We start from the raw sequence: 9,509 nt of genomic DNA on the forward strand, positions 1-9,509 counted from the left end.
AATAAATGTTTAACAGCCAAATTTAAAAAGCCCTGATTTGTAGTGGTTGACAACATCTGTGATGTGTATACTGCCATCACAGCAGACTTCAAACTCCTGATAGTGACATCACTGAACACAGGTAGAGACACACAATATCACACAATTACTTCCACAATACATGTAGAATAAACAAATAACCTCAAGAGCATATATGGCAGTAAAATAATTAGGAAGTGGTTATATTGAATATTTGTTGTCTTTGTTTTTAATGATTTAATTATAAATTTATAGTTTAATTTTTAACTGTGGCTCTCCTGAAAAATTAATAAAAGGAAACCTAGTTTGGGGTCAGCATGGGGAGCTCTCAGGGCCTATCATTCCTTGTCAATTACCAACTCAACAGGCCATGTTCTGTGCCTGGGGCATCTGCAATGTAAAATTAACTCCTTATTCCAGGCATTGGGAACATCTTTCCTATTTGAAATGTAACCAGCAAATCTCCAAAAGGAAAAAGTACCACCATTTCTACCTCTACCAGGAAGGGAGGGAGGAAGGAAGGGAAGGAGGGAGGGAGGGCACCTGAGTAGCTCAGTGTTTGAGCATCTGCCTTTGGCTCAGGTGGTGATCCTGGGATTGAGTCCTGCATGGGGCTTCCCCGCAGGGAGCCTGCTTCTCTGCCTGTGTCTCTGCCTCTCTCCATGTGTCTCTCTTGAATAAATAAATAAAATCTTAAAAAAAGAAAAAAAGAATTCAGTCCCTCTTCCTTAAAGATGAAGCTTCACATCAATGTCAAAAACAAGAGCAGTTCTCCAGGAATCAGAAAAACCAACTAAAGCATTTCCTAAGCACATGAGGCCAGACAAAACTTGGAGATGGTAGTGTCAGCTGATACCAGAAGTGAGAGCCATAGGATCAAGATTCTCAGCCTTCATGTTTCAAAGAGGTTGATGTTAGAAGACGGACATTCCTATTTCCTCCTTTTCATCCCCACTTCATCCCAGAAATGATTGGCATAAGAAAATCTAATGATTGTGACAAGGCATGGGATGGGAAATCTAGCCTGGACCCAATATTGGGGAAAACATGAAGAGTAGTCAACCCCTGCAGGCAGGACCCCCAGACTAAAAGTAGGGGAAAGAGGCCAGGCTTCTGACCAGGAAATGGGGCCTGTGGGAGCAGCTCAGGAGCACAACCAGCTGGCTGGGCTATGGGGCCTCAAATCGCTGGGGGTCCACAATGGTCATTCCAGAGTCCTGGGGATCCAGAACTTATTAACACTAAGGTATTTAGCATTAGATCATTCATACATTCATTCATCAAACATTATTCAAGGCCTCCTGTCTATCAGGCCCTGTGTGACAATGGGAACACAGCATGCTCTTCATCTCTGGGAGTTTAGTCTGTGGGGAGTAAACAGCTTCCTCTGTGAGGAAGCACAGAGTGCCATAGAAACCTGGGAAAGGCAATTAACCCAACCTAGGGATCAGAATAAATGTGGGGAAAACTGGATTTAGGTATCTAGGACTAGGTAGCACGTATCCTTTCACTTTAGGTGAAATATATAAGAAATGAAATCAGAGTACTGTCATCACAGCTTCTTACATGCACAACAAGCCAATATAAAAAGAGCTACTTTATGAGAACATAGGTACCTTACCTTGTTCAGACTGTCTTGTGGAATGTACAGCTATCAAGGCCAGGACACATCAACCTTCTTGACAGCTGGGGAGGAAAGATCCAGGGAAGGCCAAAACAACATCCTGTTCTAACACACCTTATCAGTTCTATAAAAATCAATATTAAACCCCTCAGTTACCAAGCCAAAGCAGGTGAGCCAAGAGGGCACTCAGACACTGGTTCCCTTGTTTCCCCTATTTCCTACCCACTGCCACTCTGCCACACACACCCCCCAGCCCATGCTTGCACCTCAGCCTGTTTATTTCTCAGCTCAGTCACCAAAAGGGTCACTTTGCTACCTTTGTTGCCTCAGTCACACAGAAAAAGAGCAGAAAGATCCCACCCACACTCCCATCTTGCAATTGCTTTGTATATTATTTTCCTTTTCCCATCCCCTTTGGGGCTGGAAGGGTGCTTTGGAGGAGTGTGTGTCCATATTTTCACTGAAAGCATCTTTGCTGCAAGCATTTTAGCCACATAACTTAATTAGCCAAAAGACAATTTCACCATAAAAGATAAAATCACGAAAAATAAAAGAGGGACATTCATTAAAATGGACATAATTAAAAGTGAAGAACTTAAAAAGACTTTAAGGCAAAATACAAAATATTTGAATACATTCAAAATGTATAGTGTAGATTCATGGCAGTACTGCCATAAATAACTGATTTTTTAAAGATTTTATTTATTTATTCATGATAAACAGAGAGAGAGAGAGGCAGAGACACGGGCAGAGGGAGAAGCAGGCTCCCCATGGAAAGCCCCACGTGGGACTTGATCCTGGGACTCCAGGATCACACCGTAGCCGAAAGCAGATGCTCAACTGCTCAGCCACCCACACATCCCTAAATAACTGATTTTATTTTGTGGATTATACCTAAGCATTTGTCTTCAAAGTCTTTCATTCATGGTATTATACTTTTTTTTTTTTTTTTTTTTTTTTTTGGCTTGTTGGTTCATCTCCTCATTGGACATTGAATGTTTTTTGCTAAGGTTTCTTCCTTCATTAAGAGAGGTATCAGTTTCCAAGGAGTAGGATGCATTTCTGTAATTGAACTTTGTATTGCATTGTGAAAGCCTTCTACACTGTTGTTTGTTCTTGGCATATTGCCACATGTCCTTTGCTAGACATACAAAGTTCTACGGGAAATGTGGTTTCAAAACTCTGTGCCACTGTATGAGGGCTAAGATTTATATAATGTAAAAATGGGAGTTCTGCATAAATGGAAAAATGAAACCAAACTCAACCAGTTGATAAAACCAATAAAATAAACCAATAAAACCAATAAATAAGCCAATAAATGTCACTTTTTACTTTTGAGCCAATATTGCCTTATAGCCAATTAGTTATGTGGCAAAGATGCTTATGGCAAAATTATCTAAAGCCAGAGGGGGATGGTAAAAGTGGAAATAATTGGTTATGGGAAGTTTTGTCCTAAGCACACCATTTTTGAATTATTAGATTGAGGTGGCCGGGGGGGGGGGCGGTGCGCGGATTGGGGGAGGCTTGGCATTCAGGGCTAGAAAGAAAAATGATCCTTCTCTAGAGACCATTGCTCTCTGGCCCCCAGCATGGCTGGTTGAGAAGACTTCCTGAGGAAATGTCAAGGGCCTCAGCTTTGGTATGGAGTAAAGAAGAGGCAAAAGCCATTCTAGACACAGTGGAGGGAGTACCTGCTCTTTTTGCCTCATTGTCTCTTTCCTGTATCTCTGCTTCTTTCTCTACAACTATTCTGTTTGACTTTGGCTTAATCACAGTTATTTCCTCATAGTTTTAGTTTAAACATAGCCATAAGTTACCAGGGCTCATCTACCTTCAGCTTTCACCACATTATTACAGATGCTCTTGATAATTCTCCATTCTGTAATTCCTAAATGATTGAACCTGATTTGCTCAGCTTACCTCAGTGTTTGGTCTTTTAAATCTCAGATTATCAGGGTTTCTGGGTGGCTTAGTCAGTTAAGCATCTTGATTTTGGCTCAGATCATGATCTCAAGGTCATGAGATCAAACCCCAGTCCAGCTCCATGTTATGCATGGAGCCAGCTTAAGACTCTCTCTCTCCCTCTCCTTCTGCTGTCTACGCATAAGCAAATCTATCTCAGATTATTGATATCTTTTTCAGGATACTGAGCAGCCATGGACAAGTTCCTCTTGGACAGATGTTTCTTATTCATTCCAACTGCTCATTGAATTCCTTCTATGAACCCATTATATATATGAGATACAGTAGAATATAAGATATCCAGATGCAGAATTAGATTGGGGATCTACAACATCTAGATGGGCCACCAAGGGACAGGGCTGAAGGCAGAACCTTAAGGAACATCAGCAGATAAGGGACATGCAAAAAAGAAAAGGCCTAGAAAGGGAACTGAAAGAGAGAAGTAGCCCTGGGAGGGTTTAGTGTGGAAACAAAAGAAGTGAGCTTGAAGGAAGGAGTCTGCAACAGTGTCAAATGCTTCCCTGAAATGGTGTTGGGAGCAATTGAGAGGAAGGCATTGGATTTAGCAGTCAGGAGGCCTCTGTTGACATGGGCCCAAGGGCAAGAGTCACAAAAGCCAGATGGCAGTGAGTTAAGAGTGAGAAAAAGTTAGAAGAGGAACCGAACATGGAGACTAAAGACAACTCTGGCCAATTAACTATGTGGAAGTGGAGAAATGGTTGGGAGCGAGCGTAGCCATGAACTTCACAACATATCTGTCCAAGCAATAGTGGTGGGAGTTGGTGATGGACACTTGTCTTAGAAAAAAGTATGACAGGCATTCTGGGGGATTTTCCATCTGGACTGTCCTCAGTAGGGATGCCTCTGAAACTTCAGGCTGGAATCTGCAGAAGGAGGGCATACAGTAGATATTCAGTTCCCACAGAATGGAGATTTCATTAAAGACCTTTCATCCCTGCATTCCCAGCACCCAGAGTGGTCATAGCTGGCACAGGGTAGGTCCTAAGCAAATATGCATTGACTCGTAACTGAATGGCCAAATGAATCAATGGGTGGATAAAATAGAATTCAATATTGTTCTGTTCTATAATCCCTTTTGTTGATCTACAGAATATTGTTTGTGGAAGGTGTTGTCTACCTTCCCTTCCACCACTCAAACTATTACATGGTCTGTTATCACGGTGAGCATTGCTGATAAGCTAACTGGGGAAACCCAGCTTTCTTCAAAGGCTCAGTGATCAGAAATGGGGCAGGGGTGTGGGGGTGCTTTTATGGACAAAAGTTAGGACCAAGCACAGGTCCTAAACAACCTTGAGAGCTGCACAGAGTACTGCTGTTGGAGATGCTGAAGAGTGGCTTCATACATTCCTATATATATAAACTTCATACACAGTGGTTTATCTAGTAAATTTGGTCTAGTAAATATTCCATGGATTGACTAACTTGAAGTATCTTACCTTTCAATATTTTCTCCCAAGAGTCTGGAGTAAAAACAAAACCAAGGGGTAAACTTCACTCAAATTGTCATTTCCCCTTTCTCTGACCATAAGTAAATGGCTCCATTACACCTTTCATTTCTCCCTACCTGTCCAATTTCAGGACCTCCTTATCATTGGTCTGTTTTTCTTAACTTGTTTTTTGCTTATTAAGGAAATTCATGTTAATCTCCATCTTCTCCAGCTCATCTCTGTTCCAATCTGCACCATGACCCATCTTTATTTTTTTATTTTTTAAAAAAATTTTATTTATTTATTCATGAGAGACACACATAGAGAGAGGCAGAGACACAGGCAGAGGGAGAAGCAGGCTCCATGCAGGGAGCCAGATGCGGAACTCGATCCTGGGTCCCCAGGATCACGCCCTGGGCCGAAGGCAGATGCTCAACTGCTGGGCCACCCAGGCACCCCAATGGTCCATCTTTAATACCAGTTCTAAGGTGATGTAATTTTCTTTCTTTCTTTTCTTTCTTCTTTCTTTCTTTCTTTCTTTTCTTTCTTCTTTCTTTCTTTCTTTCTTTCTTTCTTTCTTTCTTTTCTTTCTTTCTTTTCTTTCTTTCTTTCTTTCTTTCTTTCTTCTTTCTATTTCTTCTTTCTTTCTTTCTGTTTTAGAAGGGGAGAGAGAGAGGGTAAGGGAGAGAGAGAATCCCAAGCAGGCTCCACACCCAGCTCAGAGCCCAACACAGGGCTCCATCTCACAACCCTGAGATCATGACCTGAACAGAAATCAAGAGTTGGACATTTAGCTAACTGAGCTACCCAGGTGCTCCCAGGATCATGCTACTAAAACGTAGATCTGATGGTGTTACCCCCCACTTAAAACCACAATCCAATTTTAGAACACTTCCAACAGCCCCAAAATATTCCTGTGTTCCTTCATTCCCCACTTACACAATCACTCCCTATTCCCATCCCTGACTCCAGGTAACCACTCATCTGTTCTCTGTCTTTATAATTTTGTCTTTTCATAGAGATGGAACCTACAATATATAGTTATTGCGTATGGCTTCTGTAATGGGCTGAATTGTGTCCCCCCAAACCCAACAATATACTGAAGTCCTAATCCCCAGTACCTCAGAATGTGATTGTATTTGGAGATAGAGTTTTTAAAGAGGTAATTAAGTTAAAATGAGGTTATTAGGGTGGACCTTAATCTAATAAGACTGGTCTCTGTGTAAGAAGAGTAAATCAGACAGTATAAACAATTAGAGGAGAGACCAAGTAAAAACACAGGATCAGAAGAACTGCCTCATGGAGGGAGCCATTTTTCAGATGGGTATACAAGAAATGAAAAAGTTAAAGTCCCAGATGTTTAGTCGCAGATGGAAGTCACCTTTCCTTCTGTCATCTCCCATTAGGAGGCGCTGGTGCTCCTTCTTATGAGAAGAGTAACACTGGCTATAGAAGCTCAACAACTAATTAGAAAACACCCTATGGGCCACTCTGAATTAATTGCCTGAATTTAAAGAACAAAGGATTTCACATTAAAAATCAGATTTCAGGTCTTATTTATTAATCCAAACAACTAGCTGTCATGTTCTGCCAAGGATATTTTGCCATTGGCCAAAGTACTTGCTCTATTATTTTTCTCAAACCCTTTTCTTGTAAGTGAAATATTTCTTGGCTACTTATTCAATAAAAGGAAAGAAAGAGCTACATTGAGGACCATGAGTTTCAGAAAAAGAGGGGGAAAGAATGGAATTTTTGTGAAAATGAAGTAAGCGCAGTGTTGTCTATATTGAAAGAATACAACCTGAAACGCCATTATGAAAATAAAGCAAAATAAGAACTAAGAGGAATATGGAAAAGATGTGAAATGAAAAAGCAACAAAATGGAAGCAGTAAAACATCAACATAATTTATTTTTAATTCAGGTAAATGTTTCAGCTATAAACTTTAATTAAAAGACAATAAATTGGGGATCCCTGGGTGGCTCAACAGTTTAACACCTGCCTTTGGTCCAGGGCGTGATCCTGGAGTCCTGGGATCGAGTCCCACGTCAGGCTCCCTGCATGGAGCCTGCTTCTTCCTCTGCCTGTGTCTCTGCTTTTCTCTCCGTGTGTCTCTCATGAATAAATAGATAAAATCTTTTTTTAAAAAAGGGAATAAATTATAAGTGAATGAAATAGAACAGAATAAATAACACAGTAGCACCTTACAGAGGCTGTAGGCATTTGAGATTCTGTCTAATTCAACCTCTTCCCCCAGGATCCTTTCCCTCTTCTGTGGATGGAACTAGCTGAGGCCCAGAAACATTGGGTGAATTGTCCAAGGTCACAAAGGTAGGAAGTGGCAAAGTTGGGAATAGAAATCATGTCCTTGGACTCTATATTTCTGCTTCTTCCATGTATCCTATGGCCACAGAGCTTGACAAACATTTGTTGAGTTGGTAAAAGGAAACCTAGTATAAAGAAAATAAATTATGATGGAGAGTCCTAAATTCTAGTTCTAAGTATGCCACTGACTGGCTGTGTGACCTATGGCAAGTCACTTTCTCTCTTTGGACTTGAATATTCACAATTAAAATATAGAGTTGAGACGTAGAAAGTTAATTGGGAAATGTGTCACATCAGCCAAGATAACTCTTTTATCCTGGGGCTAAGAACCTGGCCCCAAAGGAAAGGAGTAAAAACCTCATGGTTGTAAACAATAGAAGTCAACTCTGGCTGATTTAAATAAGAAATAAATTTGTTAAGATGATCTTCTATAGCTCATAGAGTCACCAAAAAGCCTGAAGAATTAGGGTAAAAATGTGGGCTGACAATGAAAGCCTTCGTCCACACAGACACTTGTACACAAATGTTTATAGTGGTATTATTCATAATGGCCAAAAGTAGAAAAGGCCCAAATGTCATCAACTGATGACTGAATGAACAAGATCTGGAATGCAGTGGAATATTATTCAGTCATAAAAGAGAATGAAGTACTGACATAAGATATAGCATAGACAAACCTTGAAAAAATTGTGCTAAATGAAATAAGCCAGTCACAAAGACTACCTACTATGTGATTCTATTCATATGAAAGGAATGAGGAAATCTATAGACAGAAAGTGGATTAGTGGTTGCTCAGGGCTGGGGAATGGATTGGGGATGGAGAAGCAAGAGGAGTGGGCTTAAAGATCTTGAGGTTTCTTTTTTAGATGATAAAAATGTCCTAAAATTGCCTATGGTGATGGCTGCACATATCTATGAATATTCTGGAAAATCATTTACTTTAAATGGGTGAATTGTATGTGAATTATATCTCAATAAAGGTGTTAGAACAATCGGCAGAAACAAAGGGAGTCAGCAGGTACAACTTCATCCCTAATCTATCATGCTACAGGCCCAATCCAGTAAGGACACCACTGCCACCTTTATCCCTGCCCTGAACACTGGACCCAGAGGCCACCACTCACTCTGCTGGCTTTGCTGCCCTAAAACCTAGGCTGCCCTGACACTGCCCCCACCACTGCCAAACTCTCCACCATCCCTGATTCTTTGCAATACAGGCATCTTATTCTAAGTTCCAGGATAATATAACTTACTGATAGAGTCTAAATCATACCCTAGCTTTAAGGGAGAGCTGGAAATCAAATTTCTAGCCTTTTTTACTTCTATAATAGGAGACAAGACCTGTCTTTCTCCAAGACTCTTATGGTGTAGAATTCTCCAAATATAAGAAAGGAGTTTAGAGTTGGACAAGTGAGCAAACCAACCAATCAAGCAACAAACAAAAATAAAAAAAATCAAGCCATTATACACATATATAATCCCAGTTGAAATGCAACTATTTCAGATTAACCTGTCCTTCAAACATTCATTCATGTATGCCCCAAGTCACTGTAAGCACTTAGTAAGTACTAAAATCTCTTTGCTGGCCTTAGGCTATGCCCCATAGACTCAGAAACAAATAAAACACTGACCTCCCACTCAAGCAGTGAGAGGAGAAAAAGTGGAGTAGTATGGGCCCCAGGCTAAAAGGATAAGGAGGAAAACAAGGGCACAAACAAGGGATTGGTCAATTCTCCTTGGGAAGAAGGCTAGAAAGTCTTTGCAGAGGAGAATCTTTGAAGAGAAACTCGAAAGGTGGGTTGGTGCCTTGCTAAGCACAAGAAAGGAAATCAGGGCATGGACCAGCCAAGTGCATTAGGGGAAACCATGGGCAACACAACAGTGAACGCTTGGGGTGTGAGACCGCACAGCAAGACAGGGGCTGGACAGGTCCTGGGGAAAAGATCATTAAGGGCTATAGAGTTCAGACAAGTATGGACTTCCTTTTTTTCCATATAGAGCTATTGGAGGATATTTTATTTTCAAAATATCATTTTGATGCTGTGCAGAGGATGAACTGGAGGAGAGAGTGTGCAAAGAGGTCAGTGAGAAGGCAGTTGCCATATTCTAGATGTTTGATGACAGAAGAGAACT

The 9,509-nt window shown here is 40.8% G+C and overlaps 1 protein-coding gene across 1 annotated transcript in view; it reads right to left on the minus strand.

The window, feature by feature from the left end:
• The window catches only part of POLD3 (DNA polymerase delta 3, accessory subunit), a 51,128-nt gene extending 49,279 nt beyond the window's left edge, over nt 1-1,849 (minus strand). Inside the window, exon 1 of the mRNA XM_049098871.1 lies at nt 1,640-1,849. The gene's annotated coding sequence lies outside the window, so the exon portion shown is untranslated. The remainder of the gene's footprint in view (nt 1-1,639) is intronic.
• Between the last annotated feature and the right edge of the window lie 7,660 nt (nt 1,850-9,509).

This window comes from Canis lupus, chromosome 21 (assembly GCF_003254725.2).
Source record: "Canis lupus dingo isolate Sandy chromosome 21, ASM325472v2, whole genome shotgun sequence".
Classification (NCBI taxonomy): Eukaryota; Metazoa; Chordata; class Mammalia; order Carnivora; family Canidae; genus Canis; species Canis lupus.